A 25,428-nucleotide genomic window follows, 5' to 3' on the forward strand; every position below is an offset into this window, starting at 1 on the left:
TAGCTGCTTAGCTAAAGATGGTTACACAAGTTAACTAGACCCTCTGGTGTTGATAGTTAGGGAGGCTTGACTTGTGGCTCAAGTAGAGACCTCTTCATCAGAAAGAAAATATCACAAAGTTTCACTGTGGTTCAGTGCCATCTCTAATAGAGCTGCCTTCTTGCTGATTTAGTGTATATTCTCATAGTTCTTTGAAGAAATTACTGTTTATCAATCCTTTATTTTGAAGATGCCTTCTAATCTATTTTAATTTAACTCAGTGTAATCTAATTAGACATTTGTACCACACTTTTAATTGTAGAATCTGAGCCTATTCTGTGTGCGTGCAACTTCATTCATAACTCTCTCACTTTCCTCACCCTGTCAGCAACTACCAGCACGTAATAAGAATGATTCTTGCCTAGTTAAAATTAGCTGCTACTCACTGTGGTGTGGTTTGTGATGTAATGTATTTTGGTTAGTCATGTATAGACCAGTCATTTTGTTTGTGTGAGATGATGCAACTGCTGATGGTGCATAGGAAGGAAAGAACCCATCTTGACAGAGCCCAGATTGCATTTGCAGACTTGCAATCAAAATCTTTCTCCTCCATAACAAATATCCCTTATAGGTGTATGGAATATATTTGGCACAAAAATCAGTAAGAGGAGTCCTGCTATGCCACTTTGACAGACAGGACTAACATAACCTTCGATCTCCAAAGGCTTTGGAGAGAAGCTAATAGAGATGTGGTGAGGTGGTTCACAAGATCTAACATTTCAAGAGACATCACTATCTATGCCACTGACCTCTCTGATGCAATAGCCCCAAACCTTCTGTCCAAACATTCCATCTTCGGTTTCTCACAGGTCACCACTGTATGCCCACACACCTACAGAGCCATACTCTGCACTCTACAAGTGGCCTGAAATTAGACATAAATAGCACAAGAAGTACTCCCACCCCAAAATTCTGGTCAGAACACTTCTTCATCCAAGCAGAAGTAAGAAATCTGTCACAAGACAAAAGGAAATCCTCATCATGATCCACCCCCAAGAAATCTTGAGGTAAAAATCCTGGCCCCATTGAACTCAATGGCAGAACTCCCCTTGACTTCAATGGAGCTGGGATTTCACCCTTGGACTCTGTCCTGTTCCAAAATGTACATATGGAAATCTATACCCAAACAAAAGGCCCAGGAGCAGAATTAGTGAGGCACTACAACCTCTACTTGCCTACTGCCAGGCCTACACTACAAAGTTTTGCTAGTCTATCTATGTTGGTTAGGAGTGTGTGTCCGGGGTGGAGGGTGGGGGGAATCACACCCCAAAGTAACATAGAATATTGTTGGGCTAGCTTTGCGTACAGTCCTTTTGCTGGTATAGTTTGGGGAGGTGGTTTAACTATAACAACAAAACAATTTCTTTTGCCTGTATATACCGCATCTTCACTAGGGGAGACACTGTGTATTGTACACTTAGACAAGCCCAGAGACTCTAGAACCAAAGTGCCCGTCCCTCTCCCACCCCCTGGGGCCTGCATAGTCTTGTTACTGTTCAGGGGTGAACCACACCTGAGCTTGCTCTTCCAGAATTTCTGTGGGCACCCCTTCCAGGCCTTTCTCTGCAATTCTCCCCAAACAGAACCCTGTAGTTCACCCCACTTTAGACTGGATCACCAGGCTACAATACCCCCTTGTATTTGTCTCAACCAGCCTATCTTGGTTGGGGGTCTGGCTATAGAATCCTCTCGCCAAGTTTGTGACCGTACAAACTTGCTTGACCCAGTACAGCTTCTTCCAAACAAATGATCATTTACTTGTCATTAGGAATATAGCAATCAAAGATAAGGGTTAAAACAACAGGCCTACACACACCACACAATTCTTACCCACCCACTTTGTGACTCTAAGCTTTAGGTAATATCTTTTATTGGACCAACTTCTGTTGGTGAAAAAGACAAGTTTTTGAGCTTATACAGAGCTCGTAAAAAATCCTTTTATTAAAGATTCAGAAAAGAAGGAAAATCAATTAAAGCATTTGAAATAAAGTATCAAATAACACTTTCAATTTAGGAATATCCCTTGTTCCTTTTTTAAAAATTGAGCGTTTTTAGAGGAAAAAGCCTCTTCTTTGTTGAGTCTTTTAGATGGTATTAAAGACTATAATTGTCCTTTTTGGGGGGAAAGAGAAAAAGTTAGTTGAGATGGGATGGAGCTGTCACTGCTGTTAATCTGGTCCTGTTTCCTAGAAGACAAAACAAACACACAAGAAAAAAGAACCGCCAAGGTAGAAAATGCAGCTTCTGTCTCTGGTGTTGATTTGCGCAGCTGGAAAAACACAGACCCAGCACACAGTCTCATCAGCCACTGTCAGACCTGGCAAACTTATGCCAGCAGCAGACTGATTAGGGCATTACTTTTAGGTCCCTCTTTTTTGTCACAGGCTTACAGCAGTGTTGCAAAATATACAGTCCTGGTTCGCTGAGCCAGACTTTATTAGACCAAAGGAAAGAGTAATAGGAAAGAGAAGAAATAAGGTAGAGAAGCAAAAGAACACATGGGGCAGGGGAAGGAGAGAAAGTTGAAGATCCCGGGTGGCGGTTGGGATTCAGCTGGAGCTAGTAGAGGTGCTGGTGTCATCTTAGTCTCTCTCTCTGGTCTGGTCCATATATCCTACAAGATTAGGATAAAGAAGGGCTGGGGTCTCAGGAGCTGGTGAGGATGGCAGCCAAGATGATGAAGCTCACTCCTTCCCCATCTGTCATCAAGTCTAGTAGTAGCCTTTGTCCATATTCATATTTTCCCCCCAAGATGTAGTGAGGTGTTATTTTATTTTTATTTTTAGAACTTCTAAGGGGAATGATGGGTGGAACAGGCTATCTTCTCATTATTTTGTCCCCCAGTAGGCCTAATTTTGATTTATGGATTTTTGGTTCCATGCTTTTTTGTTTACCAAGCATGATTTAAATAATTTGTCATGTTTTTTATTGTTTGGACTAATTCGTCTTCGTTTCAGTTTTACACCATTTTCCATTAACATTTTTGTTAATGTGACATTTTATAACCTTTCACTCACCCTTTTACAGTTGAGCTCACAGTTAGGGTAGGCTCTATTATTAAAGCAGGTTTTTGCTTCCAATACATGCGTTGTGGTTTTAACAAGAGTATGTCATGAGATAATCAGCTTCTTATTATAAATCAAGCCTACAAAGCTGAAGAATTAGGGGAAGCAGTTGAGCTAGGTCTTAAAACCTATCAAACATTTAAACTGGACTTAGTATCAGTTACAAGGATGCAGTGTATAAGGGCCAGTCTGATTTAGTAGAACAGCTGTATGGATATTAGCTATGTTTCAACACAAAGTAATTCCACGTAAATGGGCCAGATCCTTAATTGGTGTAAATTAGCATAGCCCCAGATGTCTAACAACCCTAAGGATGAGTACATGCTTCAAAACCACACATGGCCTGAGGAAAGCTTGGTACAGTTTAAAAGCTAATGTCTTAGAACTAATGGGTCTAGAAATTCTGAAGCAAAGCTGGAGGCTCAATATGTTCATTTGCATGCCAATACTCAGAATGCTCTTCTAAATCAACTCCTATTTCATAGCAGCATTGGAGCCAAAACTCTGGGAACAAGTCAAAAGATTTGGATATGCTTCTGTGTGCACAAGAAATGTCCTCTGAGCTTTGTGAGATTGCAAGAGAAACTGTCCCTTGGCCAATTACAGCATTTAAAATGCTGAGACCCTTTTAAGGATGCTTCAGTCAAAATGTTAGCATTTTAACAGCTATCTGAGGGCTTGGCAAAAAAGACCCAAACACCTCAATTTAATATTAGTCTGACCCTCTTTTGGAATAGTTGTGCTCTTTAAAGCATACACCACCTTTAAGGTGAATGATGTAAAAATGGACTAGATTATCAATTATAGTGGATCAGTGTAGGGCTATATTTCATAGATAAACACATCCTTTATTATTCATAAGCAGAGCACTTGGGGGAAGTGTTTTTGAATAAAGGTGAAAGAAAATGTTCCAGAATGGTGGAAAACAAATTCACACTTGTATTTACAAAAACTGACAACCTCTAAGACTTTGGGTAAACATACATAGAATGGTAGTTGAATAGGGACCCTGAATGACCAGAAATGTCAAGACATATTTACAAATCATCTTTGTAAGATCTCCTGATACACTCCAATTCTCCTCTGCTATCTACATTGCTCCCCTGCTTCCATCACTACAGCTGCCATCTTAGGCCATGTCTACACTATGAAAGTACTCCGATTTACAGAAGTTGATTTTTTGGAACAGATTGTATAAAGTCGAGTCCATGCATCCACACTAAGCATATTAATTCGGTGGTGTGCGTCCACAATACTGTGGCAAGCGTCGACATTCCAAGCGGTGCACTGTGGGTAGCTATCCCACAGTTCCCGATGCCCATTGGAATTCTGGGCTGAGCTCCCAGTGCCTGATGGGGCCAAAAATTTGTTGCAGGTGGTTATGGGTAAATGTCGTCAGTCAACCCTCCCTCCCTCCATGAAAGCAACAGCAGACAATCATTTCGCACCCTGTTCCCTGGATTGCCCGAGCAGACACTATAGCACAGCAAGCATGGAGCCTGTTCAGCTCACCGCAGCAGTTATGACCATTGTAAACACCTTGCGTATTATCGTGCAGTTTATGCAGAACCAGCACCTGAAAAACCAGGTGAAAAGGTGACAGAAGCGCGGTGATGAGGACATGAACACAGATTTCTCTAAAACCGCAGTCCCCAGCAATTTGGAGAGCATGGTGTTACTGGGGCAGACTCATGCTGTGGAACACCAATTTTTGGCCTGGGAAACAAGCACAGAGTGGTGGGAGCATATAGTGTTGCAGGTTTGGGATGATTCCCAGTGGCTCCGAAACTTTCGCATGCGTAAGGTCACTTTCATGGAACTTTGTGACTTGCTTTCCCCTACCCTGAAGTGCAAGAATATCAAGATGAGAGCAGCCCTCACAGTTCACAAGCGAGTGGCAATAGCCCTGTGGAAGCTTGCAACGCCAGACAGCTACCGGTCAGTCAGGAATCAATTTGGAGTGGGCAAATCTACTGTGGGGGTTGCTATGATGCAAGTAGCCAACACAATCATTGAGCTGCTGCTATCAAAGGTAGTGACTCTGGGAAATGTGCAGGTCATACAAGATGGCTTTGCTGCAATGGGATTCCCTAACTGTGGTGGGGCTATAGAGGGCAAGCATATCCCTATCTTGGAACCGGACCACCAGGGCAGCCAGTACATAAACCGTAAGGGATACTTTTTAATGGTGCTGCAAGCACTGGTGGATCACAAGGGACGTTTCACCAACATTAAAGTGGGATGGCCGGGAAAGGTTCATGACGCTCGTGTCTTCAGGAACTCTGGTCTGTTTAAATGGCTGCAGGAAGGGATTTACTTCCCAGACCAGAAAATAGTTGGGGATGTTGAAATGCCTATAGTTATCCTTGGGGACCCAGTCTACCCCTTAATGCCCTGGCTCATGAAGCCGTACACAGGCACCCTGTATAGTAGTCAGGAGCTGTTCAACTATAGGCTGAGCAAGTGCAGAATGGTGATAGAGTGTGCATTTGGACATTTAAAGGGTCACTGGTGCAGTTTACTGACTCACTCAGACCTCAGCGAAACCAATATTCCCATTGTTATTGCTGCGTGCTCCACAATCTCTGTGAGAGTAAGGGGGAGATGTTTATAGCGGGGTGGGAGGTTGATGCAAATTGCCTAGCCACTGAATACATGCAGCCAGACACCAGGGCAGTTAGAAGAGCACAGCAGGAAGTGGTGCGCATCATAGAAGCTTTGAAAACCAGTTTCATGACTGGCCAGGGTACTGTGTGACTCTTCTGTTTGTTTCTCCTTGATTAAAACCCGCCCCCTTGGTTGCCTCTAAATTTCCTGTAAGGCACCCGCCTTCCTCCTTCGATCACAGCTTGCTTGCAAAGGAAATAAAGTCACTATCATTTAAAAAACATGTATTCTTTATTAATTGATTATAAAAATAGGGAGATAACTCACAAGGTAGCCCGGGTGGGGTGTGGGAAGAGGGTCGGAGGGAAGGAAAAGGCCACTTTAAAACTTTTTGAATGACAACCTTCTGTTGCTTGGGCTGTCCACTGGAGTGGAGTGATTGAGTGCCCGAAGCCTCCTCCCCCGCCTGCATTCTTGGGCATCTGGGTGAGGAGGCTTTGGAACTTGGGGAGGAGGGAGGGCGGTTAAAAAGACTGCGGCGGCAGTCTGTGATCCTGTTGCCGTTCATGAACCTCCACCAGACGCCAGATCATGTCCATTTGATCTCGCAGTAGCCCCAGCATTGCCTCATGCTTCCTCTGATCTTCCTGCCGCCACCTCTCCTCATGTTCATCGGCCACTTTCCTTTACTCTGCTATTGTGTCCCGCCACACATTCTGCTGAGCTCTGTCAGTGCCGGACGACTGCATGAGCTCAGAGAACATTTCATCGCACGTGCGTTTTTTTGGCCGCTTTATCTGAGATAGCCTTTGGGATGGAGGAGGGAGGCTTGAAACATTTGCAGCTGTTGGAGGGAAAAAAGGGAGTGAAGTATTTTAAAAGATACATTTTACAGAACAATGGCTATACTCTTTCACGATGAACAACACTATTCACATTACGTAGCACATGTGATTTTGGTACAGGGTCACATTTTGCATCTTATATTGCATCTTTTTTGTCTAATGCTGTTACTCAAAGAATTATGAGACAGGCATCAGCTGACAGCACCAGGGGAAGGATAGGTATTGACAATGACATAAAAGCAGAAAGGGAAGTAAAAGAATAGCCATTGTAGCATTTATCAGTATTTCACGAACAGCCTGCACAGACACAACTCTGGAATAAAACACACATTCATATTGCAGTTTCTTTTTAAGATTGGGGCTATTCACCTGCAGGATCACAAAACAAAAGGTTTGTAACATATTGCAACATATTAGAGATCTTTTCCCATATTGTTATAAGCAGAATAAACATTTAAAAAGGCATTTTCCTTTCCTATACCCATGAGTATATGTTTCCACAGGTCATACCTCCCTGCATATAGGAGTACAGCATATAGTACATATAGGAGTACTTCATATAGGAGTACAGCAGCCACAGAGGTCACTGTAGCCTGGAAGCTGCAGTGGCAGCTGTGAAGCAGCTTTGTTGCCACTCGGCAACCTGTAGGGAAGATCCTCTCCTCAGAATGCCGTAGAAGCCTCTTGCACAAAAGCCATTCACTCAGGCTGTAGCAGGGGAGAGGATTTACCTCTGGCAGCGTAAAGAGGAATTATTTTACATATTTGTAAAAGCCAATCCATTCCAAATAAACTTGATTCATATTTTTAAGACAAAAACATCTGGCTAGAGTACTCAGATAGTATCTTTTCTATAAAAAGAAAAGGAGTACTTGTGGCACCTTAGAGACTAACAAATTTATTAGAGCATAAGCTTTCGTGAGCTACAGCTCACTTCATCGGATGCATTATGCACGAAAGCTTATGCTCTAATAAATTTGTTAGTCTCTAAGGTGCCACAAGTACTCCTTTTCTTTTTGCGAATACAGACTAACACGGCTGCTACTCTGAAACCTATCTTTTCTATGGGGCAGTGGCTAGGACACAAGGCCTTGCTGCTATTCCTCATTCTGCCAATGACTCACTGTGGGAACACAAAGGTGGCCAAAATTTTCCACTAGCTTCAGATGCCTCAATTTTTGGGCACCACATGTGAGAAACCCAGAGGCTGAATTTCAGAAGTGTGGAACACCACAGCCCCTGCTGGGAAGCTTTAACGTACATAGGTGGCACTAAGCAACTTTGTTGGTGCAAACTGATCATTTAGCTAGGTGGATGTAACTGAGGAAAAATAGTGTCAAGACACTTTTCTTGGATGATTCCACAATTTTAATCCCTTGGCTGTGTTCTCTTGGAAGGTCTGGTTTTCCTAAAACTGTACCCGAGTGAACATTGATTTGAATATTTTATTGGAAAAAACTGCAAAGAAGTTAGTGCCATTAAAGGCAAGTGTAATAGAAATAGGCCAGATAGGTTTTATCCTATCCTATCCTATTACCCAAATGAAATGGGTTGGAAGGCCATTATTATAATTAAAAGCAATATTCTAAACATTATTATAAAACATGGAAAAATAACAAAATATTTTTATTATAAATGATGTTTTCAGCTCAGAAAATCACTCTTTTTTATTATTATTTAGGATTCTGCATGTTTTAAATGATCAGTTTAAATGTGTTCAGTTCCATACAGACATGAAATTAAATGTACATAAGCCCAAATAAAAACATGTTTAACTGAAAGCTGCATTTTCAGACAAAATAGAGTTCCATGATAAAAAGGTAATAGAATTAGAGTATGCTAACACAGTTGACAGAAAAGTGATTTTAAAGGCAAAGAGTATATGGGACATTAAAGAAAAAGAAACACAGAGCAAGAGATATCACAATTAGCAAACATCTAGATATACCAAAAGGGATATTCCCAAAGGCATCCATACAGGGCCATGTCCAGGATGTGGAAAGAAAGAAAGATAACTCTCAAACTGAAGGTTGAACAATTTTTCCTCCTATAATTTTGCAATAATGTGATACATTTTGTGCGCTTGCCTCAAATCCTTAGCTGGTTTTCATGAAAGTGAAATGGCATTTCCCATAGGTAAACATACCTTTTTAACACACATGCAAATTTTGCCATAAAAATGGAAACCTTTTCAAAGTTCAAAGTCAGGAAAATTCATCTTTGTTGTGAAATATTGGCATGTTTGCAAAAAGAAAGAAAAAGCTGTATTTACTAGCAGGGTAAATGGTAAAATTTCATTGTGGGCACATTCTTACAAACAGTAAATTCTTAGGCTATGGTACTTGTGAAGTGACACTTGGCAGTTCCGTACAGTCTTGCTACCTAGGACTACAAAGTTAATGAAAAGATGAATGATCTAGCAGTTTCAGTGCAGCAGCCCCGAGTCCTAATCCCAATTCAACACCAAGGTGACTTCAGACAAATATGGGGCCCCATCAAGTCATTTCATTCAAATCTTCTCAGAGGCAAGTTCCGAGGGTCCATATGAACCTTCTCTCCCTAGCAGGCCCATCTGCCCAGACTCCTGTATCATAGAACCGAGGTAAGTACATAGTTGGCAGGGAGCTGGTTGAATTTTTTTTTTGAGAAAACTGTGTTTTTGACAAAGAAAATTTTAGGTTTTTCTCAATTTGGGAGAGGGTTTGAATAGAAATCCAAAAAAACTCTACAGATCTTCTGATGAAAATGAAAACTTTTTTGTTTTCACCAAAGTTTTTTGTGAGAAATGAAACATGTTTCTTGAACGGTTTTAGGTTGGCAATAGGCATTATGCCCAGATCTGGAACCAAACACTGCAATTTTTACACCAGTATAAATCTGGAATAATTACGCTGATGTCATCTGCCAGTTTGGCCTTGTAATCACTAGAGAGAAGCTTAGAGTGGGAAAGATTTTTGTGGGTCACAGTGTCTGTTGTCTTGTAGTCCTTTGCACCGATGCAAAGGGAATGTTAAATATGATCAAATCAGAATGGTAACCATCCTCCTGCCATTTGTGACCATCAATGTGCACTGTGAGGAAATGACTACACAGGCTGCAGGGTAGCAGAGAACTTTTCCTCCAGTCTTTCTCAGAAGTTCTCCCCAGGCTAACACCAGTAAAATAGTATTCCTTGGTTTGCTCCATATAGAATTCTACAGTCCTGGGAGAGTCATAAATGAGCTGAAAAGTCAGCTTTCACTGCAATTTTCTGACTGGTCAAATTCACAGACTGGACTGCCATTTATCTCTAGGGGACTGATTTAAAGCCTGTTGTAGCCATATGTGATTCATATGTGTGAGAGAGTTCCCAGGTACCTCCTGCTTCTGATCATGCTGGCAGCACTGGAAATCCCATCATGTCTCAAAGTCCTAAGAGAACAATTTCATTTTTTTGACAATTAAAGTAAAATAAATGGTACTGCCCTTGTTATGCATTTGAATGAGGACTCTGGCATTTGATATTAAAAACAATTCATTTACAAGAGAAAAAGCAGCCTCATATTGTCAACCTTGTTGCAGACTCATGCTGTCAAACACAGGCTCATTGCAATATTTTATAATAAAAATGGCCATTTAATAGTTTTTAACTAAAAGAAGATAATTTCCTTTTTATTTTTATTTTTGACATGTTTTACTTTTGAAGAATGACTGGGCTTTTGACAGGTGCATTAAGACATGCTACACTTACATGCTGTTAATACTGTGGGGCTTGGGAAATGTCTATGCATTGGCATATGTGACAACTTAGGGTATTAGTTAACAGTGAGACTGTCTGTAAGTAGAATTTTAGCCATAACTGCTGACTTGAGCATTCAGTCAACATTTGCAATCAAGAGCTGAACTATATACAGCAAATAATACAATAGAGATACAAATTGGCATTGTACAGTATGTATTGGTTCAGTCTGAGTGCAGTGGTAATTGCAATATATTGAAGTTTTGTATTGTAATAAAAATAGAGACCATTAGTAGATACCATTTATGTCATTAGTATTTAGTGGTTGTGCGTCGCAGCTTTTTTAGTGCTCATAAAACTGTCTCTGCTTGCAGATATGTCACAGTACTGATATAAATTTAAAGGTTTAGAAATCTATAAGTCATAAAATACAAATAGTAAATAGGAACTCAACATTATAGACAAAAACTTGCATTAGGCATGCAGATGTTTATCTATTTGCATGTCTAGTGCAGAGATTAGCATAATGATGATCACATTTATATTACAGATGGACTTGATTAAATAGACAATTGTAAATAAGGTAAAAAAGAAGCACATTAAGTATGAGTAGCAAAGGGTTTTTTATGCCCCCAGAAACGACTTTGTAAGATGTCTAAAGGTATTACCTTTGACAGTTTTGGATGTATTTATCTATTTCTAGGCTTTTTTAGTAGAGATGTGATGGTTGTTCTACTTACTGATATTTCAACTACCTCCAGCAAGTCACTGCTATCATTAATAACTAGGCCCAAGATCAAAGCACAGAGCTTTTAGCGGTGGCTTTTTGGAGATGCAGACGTAGAATAGGTGAGGGAGCAGTAACAGCACAGGGAGCTGGGAGATTAGTAAAACCCTAAGGCTGAGGTTAGCTGGGGTTTGTTTAGCAGTTGTCACTATGCCAGCCATCCTACGGGAGTTTGTACGATGGCTAGGACATCATGTCAGGGATGGTATGGGCACTGGCATGGTAGCATTGAAGAGAAGTGGGCTTAGAAGGAGGAGCTTTCCTCAACCAGCTGTCTCTATGGAAAGATAGAAAAATATATCAGGAAGGGGCAACTAGAATGGTTAGGTCTTTGGATGCTTTTTGATATGGTCATGGCTGTCGGCTTGGGCTACTCAGCTCAAGAAATATTTGCAAAAAATTCAAGTATTCTGGATGCCCTGTAAGATTCTCTCCAGCACAGCCACCACCAAACCATCCCATTGCTTTGACTTTAGGAACACGACATTGCAATCCGGACTACAATTATTTGGGGGTCGCCAAGAGGCATTCAACATAGGTAATCTCCCTTCCAGGATCTTCCAAGGAGCACCCTGTTGTGCCCATTGCTCCCAGATCTCCTCTGCTTTCCTCCAGCAGCAATTGATTTGTCTGCTCTGCACCTCTGGAGCAAGAGAATCTGAAACTTGTCTCGTGCGTCTCCTTCTCCCCCCGCCCCGACCTTTTAAAGACTGGAAGCTCCCTGGAGCTTGTGTCAGAGTATGCATCAGGAGAGTTGGAAATGAAACAAATTACACAGATACTAAAGAGAACAGAGGAACCTATGAAAACATTTCACTCATTGTGAGTGAAGTGACAAGAAACATGCGATGAAGTGAGCTGTAGCTCATGAAAGCTTATGCTCAAATAAATTTGTTAGTCTTTAAGGTGCCACAAGTACTCCTTTTCTTTTTGCGAATACAGACTAACATGGCTGCTACTATGAAACCTGTCAGATAGGGACTGCATTTCTTCAATTAATTTCCTCTTTCCAATCCTTTTTCTCAACATTTTAAAAATCTAAATCTTTATGAAAATTTTGGTAACCTTGGCTTCATCTTTCAATAGTTCCAACTCCAACTCTAATTAAACAACGAATAAAGTTCAGGATTTCTTGGGTACTGATTGTTAGCTGTGTGGAAGAACTGATTGCCCCGAGGATAGTTAAAATGGTGCAGTGGTGTACCAGGCATTAGCTCCTGTTAAAACAACCAGCCAAAAGCAATTTGCAAGGGTTACAATTGAGACTGTTTTTAGCAGCTCTAGTAATAGCACAGAAGTGAGACATAAGCCTTCAGGAAAAGGATTAATTTTACCCTCACTGATAACACTTCCTATGGCTAAAGTATTTCTCAGATATCGACAGTGGAAAGTGTTAAGCTGGAAAACTGATTGTTCCCTCACAAAGCTTGTTTTTGTGTCTGTTTATTCACTCTACACAGACAGAAAATGTTTAGAGATTTCCATTGCAAACTTCAAAGCATTCAGTGCGGCTATTTATATAAATCTAAATTCTAAAATCTTTTTGAAACTTTTGTCTTTCTTTCTGATTGCAGGATTCAGTATCACTTTAGAATATTGAATATCGCCTGCTTTGAACATACAGTATGGCAAAAAGCGATAATTTAGCACAGAGAGCTACCCTGCTGAGAAAAAATTCTAAAGGAAAATTGTTAGCACCAGAGGTTGGTTGATTTTAGAAATAAGGAAATAATTAAAGAGCATAACATTCTTCTCCCAAGCTCTTTGGATGCCACTAAACTGCTCATTGCTTTATTTGTCTAATTAACAGATATCTCAAAATCCTGTGCCAGATTCTGCAGTGTTCTGTGCATGGACCTCCCATTTGAGGCACTGGGATCAGGATACCTGGGAAACAGGTGAAGTACAAAATAAAGAATATTGTTATATTTGGTGACTAGATCAGGGTGCACCTATTAGCATAGTGAATCTATGGGAGAGGCAGACATATTGACAGCTGTGCTATTTTAAACTGGGTTCTTTTAAAACTATTCCAGTGGATGCCTTTTTGGGGACTCCAGGGTTCCCTTTTGGATGGGATTTCTGCCAACGAGGAAGGGATGAAGGGCTTCATCTGGGTGTCTGCTGGTGGAATTGGGCAGAATCCAGGAGTAAATCTGGCTATAAAACTGCAATATATTTACATTACTATTGTTGTATCAAGTTTTATGGTAAATACATTTATCACTATATATAAGTACAATGTACTCTATCATGTAGGATGTTTACTAGATAATGTTTGAGTCTGAATTTTGAAACCACAATGCTTGAGAATATCCAATATTAAGTAAACCAAGTGCTTGTCCTTAATGAAGATGTCTCTTCTGTGCTAACAGTTGTATGAGAAATATTGGAGATAACTAAAAAACATGTTTATAAATCATACTGTACAATACACACACATACATATTAAGTCTCATGCTATGTAAGGTCTAGTAGTCAAAACAAACACTGGCTACCTGGCCAAAGATACCAAGGTGCAAGAATCTAATCTGGTCTGAGCAATAGTCAACTGTGTGACCTTGGGCAAGCAGCCTGACCCCTTGTGGCTTACTTTATCCATCTGTAAAACTGGGAAGAGCAGGACCTCAATGACAAACAGATGCTGCATCTGAGTCAAGCCGTCTTGGGTAAATAAATTACAAAGAAGCTGATGGCACAATGTAAAGGCTAATAAAGAGAAAATGTGAGTCTTTGTCTCTTATGCACACTTACCATTAAACTGGCAGCATACTGTGTTTACTCTTATTGGGCATGTTTAGTCTCACTGGGTATCCATCAAAACAGATGTGGAGACACTGCTGTTTCCTGCAGTTCAATGCAGTAGGATTACTGTGTTTAGTCTCTTTGGAGTGGATTCAGGCAAGCTTTAGCGTCTTGTTAATGAATCAATAAAACATGTTCCCTTAGGTTTGTGATTCACCCAATTCATTAGAAACTGAATTGGGCGGTGAAGATTTTTTTGGTAATTAAGAATTTTTTCCATAGTCCCTCAATTAAGATGTGGCTTCCTGGGATTCACAAAGCTTCATCAACTGCGCTTTTAGACAGTTTACACACCCTATTGGGACTACAACAAGAATGGTGATAAACTATCTAAGTGTTGTTTTCCAGAAGGCTTTTCTGAACTCAGAAGACACATGGGGCTGGATCTTCAGCAATCAGAACAGTTCCACTGAAATCAGCAAAGCTCTGCTGCTGTATAACTGCTGAGAATCTGGCCCATTAAATCTTTGGCATGACCTAAGCAAGTACGACGTTGAAAGAGGAAGTTTCCATAACGTTTAAAAATAATTGTTGCCCGCTTGCTTAGGGATAAGCCTGGTAATCCTTATTTAGGATATTGAAACTGACAGATCTTGGCAGTAGAGATGTGTAAAATAATCACATACTTGAGAAACCTCTAAAAATGGTGGCTGCTTGATAAATTGCACAGGCAAAGAGCAGATCTGTTTTGCTATAGAAAAGCGGTTTTAGACCTGTTTTACATTCTCCAGCAGAATTCTGCAGAATTGGACTAATGATGACTAGTGTACCTGGCTTTACAAGAAATAGTCCCAGAATTTCATTTAAAAAATCTAAAACATTCATAAAATACACAATCTGTAACCTGCATGGCATATACAAAGTACATGGGGTGTGGTACAAAGGTTTAACAATATGTGTTTGGGATGACTGGCATAACTCACTCCCTGGATAATATGGCACAGGTTGTGGAATCCACTAGAACTTTTCTGTCACAGAACACTATCATATTTATCATATGGCTATTCAATTTATCACATGGTAGCACCTCCAAGTATTTTATTTATATGCATACAAACAGACATATATGGGGGGTGTGTGATATATTCTCTGTATTCTGTATCAACATTAATTGTGTCTAAAAGCTGGGGGATAGGCTTGTGTGTACAGCACTCACTTTAACAATCTCATAAAGTAGAAATATGTATTTACAAGAGCAAATTCTGAGGTGTCTGGGGAAACAGCGATGAGCCACAGTGCTGAGCACAGACAAAACCAGGGAATGAACAACAAACTCAAGAGCGTGGCTGTGACAGTAATACTCATAAACACAGTGCTTTCTTAATAATGATAAATAATTAACAGTCATTCCCCTCCAATATATTGTTATAATACATTTGAGAGATATGAATAAATAATTGTATGCCTTCAGTTTAGACATGCTTTGAATAGGTTATTATAACAAATCAACTGTTAGATCTAACTCAATTGTACATGTCTACTGAATATTATATCATCTTATAATAATTCACTTGGAAAGCAATTCTATCAATCATTATTAAATGATTTATCTATGTTAACTTTAAATAAAGTGTTTTATGAACCATCCTTAGCTCAGCTCAGCCTAAGTCCTAATTCTGCCTTGTTGTTTTCTCTTTGGGCTAGCTGTATACTTATCCTCTCTCATTATCCTTCCTGGATGGCTGTAGAAGTCTTTATAGTTACATTTTTCCTTGAAGGGTGGCTATACATATAAAATAAAATGTTATGGCTCTGCTTGTTACTGTAATGCAGTAACAGATATTGGTGGTACAGTGCTTAAGTGGATGGCTTCCAAATATTATACAGTTTCCTTTATTACACAATTCTTGTTTGTGACCCTCCTTATTGTGTTATCATTTGTGTCACAGGCATCACTGGTCAAGAATTTAATAGGGGTTGGTGAACTTCACAAGATGCAGAGGTTTGTTTGGCTAACTTAACAGAAACCTGCATGGTTATCAAAAGCCTAATGAAGCCTTCCTTTCCACACACCTAACCCCCCCCTCTTTTATTTTTAAGTGTGAATCCTTCCTCACCTTTGGCAGCAGCAATCTTTGAGGGAGGCTCAGCAGCCATTCCACCCCCTAGAATCAGGTGGGCATGCTCTGAAGCCAGCTGCTTTCTCTTTTGAATACTGCATGCCAAAGCTAGGAAGAAGTCAATGGGACTTAACCACATGCCTAAAGTTAAGCATCTTTTAGGTGCTTTGCTGAATTGGGGCCTTAGGACTGTATGAGACTTCCACTGAGAAAACTGTGCTTTTGTAGCCATGTAGACTTCTCTGGGAAAGTTAATGTAGTAGCTGTAATGAGAATGTGACACACGGAGGAGCAGGTAAGAGATTGATCTTTGTTCCCAGTTGTATGGCCTGAGTTGCTTTTGCAGTAGCTAAAGGTGACTTGATGCCGGTAATTCATCTGGTTGTTCAAAAGTTCATGGATGTTCATAAAAGGGGCCTGGATCTTGAAGTTCTTAATACTTTCTTAGTCAATCAAAACACCTATAAAAATCGATACGAGTATTGATTGAGTAAAGATTGAATAAAGAGAGCAGAATTTGACCAAGTATACAGAATACTAGAGGTAAGAATCAGAATTTTGTTCTAGATTAAAATCTGGTTTAAGTGTTGGGAAATAAAGGGAGTGAAGAGCTGAGAGAGCTTAATGACTGCCCCAAGGTCATTATTATGACCAGTGACCAATTCTCTGGCCTGTGTTCTAGAGGAGGTCAGCCTATGACCTAATGGTCTCTTCTCACCTTAATATCTATTAAATTTATTATGCTGAAATGAGGTTTGAGGTTTGCACAGGCACATCTCTGTGGGCTTACACAAACCTTGACTTGAGCTGGCTTCAGGGTTTGAAATACTTTTGTTGTGTTTGCACAAATCTGTATGGACACTTTAAAAGATTTGGCGCTTAGAATCCTCTGTGGCAGCTCAGTGGAGATGTTTGCGCAAATAGATTGTTGGAGAACAATGAAACACGGATAGGAAGTTAACACTGAAAATATAATGCCATTCTCTAGAAACATGATACATTATCATTTAGAGTTGCAGATCCAGGTCTGGTCACTGAAGGCCTGATCCAAAGCAAAACAAATGAACACCCCATAACATAGTTTGACTTGGAAAGGGAGAAACTCCAGAGACACTTTTTAGGAGTTTACTAAGGACTTCACTATTCCTATTGATTTTTATATGGAAGGTCTTAGATTATTACAGTGATGGGTAGCAGTATAAAATCCTATGACAGACAGTCAAATAGGTAGATACAAGGTCCCTACACGTAGGCTGCATCTCATTTGATACAAGAGTTTGTCGAAAACAAAATCTTAAATAGATCTTTTACTAAAGTTTGTTTGATGGTCTGTTCCAGTATGTTAGATACTAAGTGATTACATCAAACATTTGCATGGATGTTTGACAACAGAACTACAGACTGTAGACTCAATTCCATATTTAGCTTAATGCTACTGCTGTGAATAATTTTTTAATAAATTCATTATTTTATCAATGTTCACTAGATGTTTTATGAAATCTAAATTAGATATTTGGGAATAATAACTTAATGGGCCACGGTTAGTGACATCCCCCAGGATAATTTATAATGAAGTTTCAAACCATTAATAATCCTTAATTCATAAATAAAACATTAAGGTTGAAATAAATGGAAAAAATATGATGTGTGATCTTTAAACACTGGTAAATACAGACGCATAACCTGCTGGGATTCCCATATGTTAATGTACATTAGCACTTAGCCATAAGAGTCAGAAGTGCATTACTTGAAGTCTACTGTTTTCAGCCTTTAACATTTAAATCATGCTGCAGCTCATATACCCTTCCCTCTGTGCTCTCACTGCTGTGTGCTCTGTGCTAGTCACAGATACGGCATCTGGGCAGTGGGATTATTGTCAGAATACCATACTGACCTTTGGGGCAATTTAATGAGCTGAAAGGAGTGGGCCACTATGGACTGCAGCAGATTGGTTCTGGATCCTGCTATTGAAGAATAGAGGTAAGGCAGACCATCTGCTCCTCCAAAGAAGCAGCTTAGGGCTTTTTCAGGGGCAGTAGGGAAGCTAGCTTTCCATAGTGAATATCCAGGAGATGTCACCACACCCGTTTACCTCTACTAGCTACTCCCATTCTCCATACAAGGCTGAGGTGGTTTCCAGGCAACCATGGTTACATTCCTGCAGGGAGGCGGGAAGACTCCTGGGGCCCTCCCTCTGGAGAGGACACAACACATATATGAATGGGGGGATGGAAAGTGGGGTTGGGCCTAATATCTCCTTGAGGGAGACAAGAGGGAGCTATGTCAAGAAAGGGTCCATTAGCAAACACTTTCAACCCTCCCTTTCTTTTTTGCTTTACTACCATTGCTCACTCATTATTCCTTATTGTTAGATTTCTCTTTTCTTATGGCTTTTTCTGGATTGCCAGTCTCCTACAGAGATCATAAGGGATCCAAAATAGCTGCTTCATGAGCAAAATCATTGCAACCACCTTGGCCCAGAAAAGACACATCTATAGCTGGAGGGGTGCTCAGTACCTGACTTCAATGGAGAGTTGCAATTGTTCAGCACTTCTTAGCATGTTGCCAATATTTAAAAAGGTCAAATCATATAGCTGGGTAATAAACATGTGAAGTAATGACAAAGTTTTCAAGCCCGGTATCTAAAACTAGGTATCTAAATATTGTCTTTTGTGGGAGCACCTCTGAAAATCAGGCCTTGGGGCTCTGAAGTGCTATGGCAACACAAATAATAATACAGGTACCCAATATAGATTTAGGTACTGAATTTTAGGCACACATGGTGAGTATTTTGGCCTAAAATCCTTCCTGATGACTCATATATAAATGTATTTTTGATTATAGTAAATCCAAAAGTCACTCCAATTTGTTCTTCATATGATATATTTTTGAAAATAATAAAAATATTACACACAATGAATGAGACTGGTTATTCACTGGGTGGAACTTTCACTGATTTTCCTGCTGCAAATTCCTGATAATTATTGAACTACTGAAGGGTCATATGCAAGAAATCTGGATACAGAAAACAAATTAGATGTTTTGTTGATAAAAGACGTTGGTTGCTAGGAAGTGAGCTGTCAAGTGTCTGTTTATATGGGGTTTATTGTCAGTGTGGAGTAAATGCAGTCTTGTCTGCCTTTTAGATGTTGTTTCACTACATAGTGAAACTATTATATATTGAATCTAATGAAAAAACAATAATCCCATAATTTGTCCAAAATTAATGTGAATTACAAAGTTTGCAATGAAAAAGGCTTTATTATGCAACCATAAAACTGCTTGCTATACATTTCTGAATATTTGTGTAATTATAGTTTTGCAGATGAAAGAGCTGAAGAAAAGGCAACAATTCAGATTTTTTTTTCTTTAAGTAGACAGGGAAAGATGCAAAAGACATTTGATTGCCAGTCATAGTCCATAAGAATGCACACACAAGTGCTGTTACTTTTGCAAATCACCTGGGATACCTGACAATGCTAAAAGCATGCCAGCTGACTTGCAAAACATAGACACTTGCAGGAGAAATGTGGGAGACGAGCATGGGCTCCTCCATGGCCCATACCACCTGGTAGGGCATCTAAAAGTTAGGCAGTGCAATGCTGAGTCTAAGTCCCCTTTTTGGATCCAACCCTTAAGAGCCTACTTGAAGTCACCTACTACAGGACAGGCCCAACAAAGAAAACAACAGAACGCCACTAGCCATCACCTTCAGCCCCCAACTAAAACCTCTCCAACGCATCATCAAGGATCTACAACCTATCCTGAAGGACGACCCATCACTCTCACAGATCTTGGGAGACTGACCAGTCCTTGCTTACAGACAGCCCCCCAATCTGAAGCAAATACTCACCAGCAACCACACACCACACAACAGAACCACTAACCCAGGAACCTATCCTTGCAACAAAGCCCGTTGCCAACTCTGTCCACATATCTATTCAGGGGATACCATCATAGGGCCTAATCACATCAGCCACACTATCAGAGGCTCGAACTAATTAATATGTAATTTGGATGTTTATAAAAAGCGGTAGATTGTAAGGGGTAGTCAGAGTACCATAGGAGAAATCCATTGTGACCCACCTAGCATCTGGAGAAGGTAACTGATCACTATCTTTCTCTGTATGTCTCATCACAAGGTACGCTTTTGGTTCAAATAAAAGTTTGAAATTAATAAACCTGAGTGTCCAGGACCAAGTATGTAGCATTCTCACCAACAGAGATCCAATGTCCGTTCCCCTCTCTGACAGAAGTGGAGAAAGGATTTGAACGTCGGTTTCCCCCATCGCAGGAGAGTGCCTAAACACTGGGCTGTGAGGTATTTTTGATGAAGGTCTGTCTTTCTTGTTGAAGCTGTTCCATTGCATATAATTTAAATATTCACTGGAGCTAGAGAGTCTCCCATATCCCAGGTGAGTGCTCTAACCACCTGGCTAAAGATTATAAGGGGCCACTGCCACCACCTCTTCCAGTTGGCATCTTTTGTGTGCTCAGAGCATGCCTCTGTGATTGGCCCCCAAAGGCAAGACAGGTGGGGGAATGCCTAGGTTGTGATTGCTCTTGGGGCATAGGTATGAGTTAAGTGCTGAGTTGCTGGGCTGAGTCAGGACTTAGGGCTGTGCACATGCCTCGTCATCTTCATGTCTCAGGGACTTCAACAGTGGAACCTTAGGTGGCGACAGTGTTAGTGAGTGAAAGTGGTGCCTAAATTTTGAATTTAAGTGCCTAAGGTGGCAGTCAGGAACCTAATTCCCCCTTGTGAATCCCACCCTTAGGTGCTTTTGAAAATTATACCCTGAGGCCCAGATCCCCAAAGGTATTAAGGCTTCTAACTTCTGTGGGAGTTGGATGCTAAATATCTTTCAGGACGTGGGCGTAACTCACCCACTCTGTGATACAGCTTTGCTCCACAAGCTTTGGAAGATGAGGAAACCTGAGGCTGGTTTTGACCCTGGGTTTCACATGCCAAAGTATGCCATTCTATCCCTAAGCAAGAATCTTTCTCCTTTTTTTGGTAAAAAAATAATTCAAATGTCAATTTTCAATGAAGCACTCTATCCTACCGTCCTTATGCAGATACAACTCCTGTTAACTCAGTAGGAGATTGTCTGTGTAAAAACGGTAGGATTAGACCTTAATTTTTTATTTAAGCAATTTGTTGCCCTATGAACACATGGTGCATGTCTATAAAAAGCAAGACCCATGGGAATATATCACATCATACAGTTCCATGCCACATTTTTGTTATGCAGTGTGGCAGAAGACACACAAAAAATGCATAGCTCTCCAAATAAGCAATAAATGTATGTAAGAACGTAAGAGCTGCCATGTTCAGAAAGATTATGGTTAATCTTGCCTGGTATCCTGTTTCCTGTTTGCCTCTGGGGAAGTGTACAGAACAGGGTAATTATGGAGTGATCCACCTCGTCTTCCATGCCGAGCTTCTGATAGTCAGATGTTTAGGGTCCCCTCAAGTATGTAGTTGTGTCCCTGATCATCTTAGTTAATAGCCATTGATGGACCCATCTTCCATGAACTTGTCCACTCCTTCTTTTCCAAACCAAGTTATCCTTTTGGCCATTCAACTTCCTAGCTGTGTGGAAAAAGTATTTCCTTTTGTTTGTATTTTGCTGCTTATTTATTTCATTGTGAAATCATGAACCAAGTGACCCCTGGCTTTTGTATTGTATGAAAGGGTAAATCTTTTTCCACACCATTCATGATTTTATAGACCTTTATCATATTCCCTTTAGTTATCAGGTTTCTACACTGAGCAGTCCTAATCTTGATAGTCTCTCCTTGTATGGAAGCTGTTCTATACTCATGATCATCTGTGAACCTTTTCCAGTTCTATTATATTCTTCTTGAGAAGGGGTGACCAGAACTGGATATAGTATTCTAGGTGTGGGTGCACCATGGATTTATATAGGGGCATTATGAAATTTTCTGTCTTATTTTTTATGCCTTTTCTAATAGTTAACATACTGTTAGCCTTTTTGACTTCTGTGGAACACTGAGTGAAAGTTTCAGAGAACTATCCACCGGGACTCCATGCTCTCTCTTGGGTGGTAACAGCTAATTTAGACCTCATCGTTGTATATGTGTAGTTGGGTTTTTTTTCCAGTGTGGATCATTTTGCACTTGTCAACATTAAATTTCATCTGCCATTTTGTTGTCCGGTCATCCAGTTTTATGAGATCCATCAGTAATTCCTTACAGTGTGCTTTGGACTTAACTAGCAGGAATAATGTATTGTCTGCAAATTTTATCACCTCACTCCCTTTTCCAGGTCATTAATGAATATGTTAAACAGCACAGGTCCCAGTACATGTATTTGGGGGATTCCGTTTGTTGTTCACTTCTCTTCATTATGAAAACTCACCATTTTTCCTACCCTTTGTTTCTTATCTTTCAAACAGTTACAGATCCATAACAAGAAGGTCTCTCTTACCTCATGGCTGTTTAGTTTTCTCAAGAGGCTTTCGTATGGGATCTTGTCAAAGACTTCTTGAAAGTCCAAGTACACTATATCAATTGGATCACCCTTGTTCGCATGCTTGTTGACTCCATCAAAGAATTCTAATAGATTGGAGAAGGCAATGTTTCCCTTTAAAGAAGCCATTTTGGCTTGTCCCCAATAAATTGTGTTTATGTGTCCGATAATTCTGTTCTTTAATATAGTTTCTACCAATTTTTCCATTACTTAAATTAGGCTCACCACCCTATAAGCCAGGATAGCCTCTGGAGTCCTTTTTAAAAATTGGCGTTATATTAGCTACCTTCCAATGGTTTAGTACAGAGGCTGATTTCAGTGCTAGGTTACATATCACAGTCAGTAGTTCTGCAATTTTGTATTTGCATTACTTCAGAACTCTTGGGTGAATACTATCTGATCCTGGTGATTTATTACTGTTTAATTTATCAATTTGTTCTAAAACCTCTTCTAGTGACACCTCTATTTGAGACAGTACTTCAGAGTTGTCACCCACATGAGAGCTATTCTTTTTGAGTATCTCCCCCACATCCTCGGCAGTGAAGACCAATGCAAAGAATCCATTTAGTTTCTCTGCAATGGCCTTTGTTGTTCTTGAGTGCTGCCTTAACACCTTGGTTGTCTAGTGGCCTCACTGTCTGGGGGCTTTCTGCTTCTGATGTACTTAAACATTTTTACTGTTAATTTTCGCATCTTTGCAAATAGCTTCTCAAATTATTATTTGTTTTGGCCTCTCATATTATACTTGTGCATTTTATTTGCCAGAGTTTGTCCTGCTTCCTATTTTCCTCATTGACTTCCAAATTTTAAAGGATGACATTTTACCTCTATTGGCCTCCATTACCCTGCAGTTTAATCATGGTGGCATTCTTTGGTCCTCCTGCTGTCTTTTTTTGATTTGATGTATACATTTAGTATGAGTCTCTATTTTAGTGTTTTTAAGTAGTCTTCACGTTGCTTGCAGGCATTTTATCCTTGAGACTGCTCTTTTTAATTTCCATCTAACTAGCATTCTTATTCTGGTATATTTAGCTTTTTTAAGTTAAATGTTACTGTGGGGTTTTTATTTATTTATTTATTTATTTTTGGTATTTTTCCCTCTACAAGGATGTTAAATTTAATTACATTGTGATCATTATTACTGATTGGTTCAGATAAAGTTACTTTTTGGACAAGATCCTGTGCTCCACCTAGGATAAACCAAGAACTGCCTCTCCCCTTGTGAATTCCACAACTAGCTGCTCCAAGAAGCAGTCATTTTATGGTGTCTAGAAATGTTATCTCTGCATCACACCATGAGGTGACATTTACCCAGTCAATATGAGGGTAGTTGAAATCACCCATTATTATTGTGTTTTCTGATTTTGAAGCTTCTGACCTCCCTAAGCATTTCACAATCACGTCACCATCCTGGTCAGGTGGTCAGTAATATATTCCTATACTCCTATACTCTTATTGTTCAAGCATGGAATTTCTATCCATAGAGATTCTATGCTGCAATGTGATTCATTTAAGATTTTCAGCTTATTTGACTCCGGGTTTTTTTTTAACATGTAGTGTGAATTCCCCACCAGTGCAACCTACTCTGTCATTCCCATATATTTTGTACCCTGCCCATTACTGTGTCCCATTGATTATCCTCATTTCACCAAGTTTCCACAATGCCTATTATACCACTATCCTCATTTAAATCCAGTTCATGCTGTCTGGAGTGGCTTACGACTATGAGTGCCTACCTCAGGGCAGACTGTCAGAAAACAGGGCAGATACTCTAAACTGATGATGTGTTTATAATTAGATTTCACCAAGCCCATAACAAATGTGAACTCCTGGATCACTATACCAGTGATACTATATACTAAACCCCTCCTCCCTACACCATCATCTCATTCACATTTAGACTGAAATTCTGCCTGTTTAATACTTTTTGTCCTTGAGAAGTTAGGTACAATTTCAGGACTTAATATTTATACTTGTATGGTAAGACCTGAGTTATCTCTCACCTTCTGAAAAGCTGAGCATCTTTATTATAGAAAATTTCAGTTCTGTAAATCTTTGTTGTTCATTGTAAGGAAATTCAGGCTTTCTGCTTCAAGTGATAAAGCACTTACATTCTTAGACTTTTATTTGGTTTGTCTGCAATGAGCAAGACTAGAATTCTGTGTCAAGCATCCCACAGAGGCACTCTACCAAACTGATCGCTGCTGATCATTTGCCCTTGTCTACCTTTTAAAACATTTCTATTGTTACACATCTTCATTCTGTGCTTTCTTTTTTTGTTGAGGGTCATGAAAGTGAAACAGAAAATAAAAGAAACTACCAATCACATCTAGGCATCTTCAGGCACCACCCCCGCAGCTTCCATGGGCCGAGGTTCCCAGCCAATGCAGACAGCATGCAGAGCTGCCTGGCCACGCCTCTGCCTAGCAGCCAAGAGAGGGGGATGTCTTCGCTTCCAGGGAGCCCCCCCCACGTAAGTGCTGCCCAGAGCCCGCCTTACCCCATCCTATGCCCCAACATCCTGCCCCCTCCCACACCCAAACTCTGCTGCTGCGGGGGAGGGGCAGTGGCCCAAGACTGCCCGGGCAGTGGCCCAAGACTGCCCCAGCAGTGGCCCGTGTGCCTAGAGCAGGGGCTGCCTGAACTTCCCCTGAGCCAGGCACACTGGCTTCAGCAGAAGTCACGGAGGTAACGGAAAGTCACAGAATCTGTGACCTCTGTGACAAATTTGCAGCCTTAACTATCAACAGTGAACAAAATCCCTGTAAAATCCTGGCATTGGAACCACACCTGGGCCAAATACTACGGTGCTTTAAGTTAGAGGTGTGGCCTGATTCTCTACTGGTTTTACAATGGTGGCCCAGATCACAATGCAACTCAATGACAAAACTCACATAAGAGCTCAAGAGTCCTGATACCCAGCCCCACTTCCATCCAATGAGCCACACTGTCTCCTTTATATGTTCTAAATGGCTAGCTCCAATCCTGTTCTCATCGATGTTCAGA

At 40.3% G+C, this 25,428-nt stretch overlaps 1 long non-coding RNA gene across 2 annotated transcripts in view; it reads left to right on the forward strand.

Annotated features, from left to right (window-relative positions):
- Positions 1-25,428, forward strand: part of LOC122456286 — a 49,560-nt gene that overhangs the window by 16,199 nt on the left and 7,933 nt on the right. Inside the window, exons 2-5 of one of the 2 annotated variants that reach the window (XR_006275106.1) lie at positions 9,080-9,158; positions 12,636-12,764; positions 12,872-12,959; positions 13,098-13,958. This is a non-coding gene — a long non-coding RNA (uncharacterized LOC122456286). Of the gene's footprint in view, positions 1-9,079; positions 9,159-12,635; positions 12,765-12,871; positions 12,960-13,097; positions 13,959-25,428 lie in introns of those variants that run through there. The other variant, XR_006275107.1, reaches the window with a different exon arrangement.

The sequence above is a fragment of the Dermochelys coriacea genome, chromosome 12, assembly GCF_009764565.3.
Source record: "Dermochelys coriacea isolate rDerCor1 chromosome 12, rDerCor1.pri.v4, whole genome shotgun sequence".
Lineage (NCBI taxonomy): Eukaryota > Metazoa > Chordata > Testudines > Dermochelyidae > Dermochelys > Dermochelys coriacea.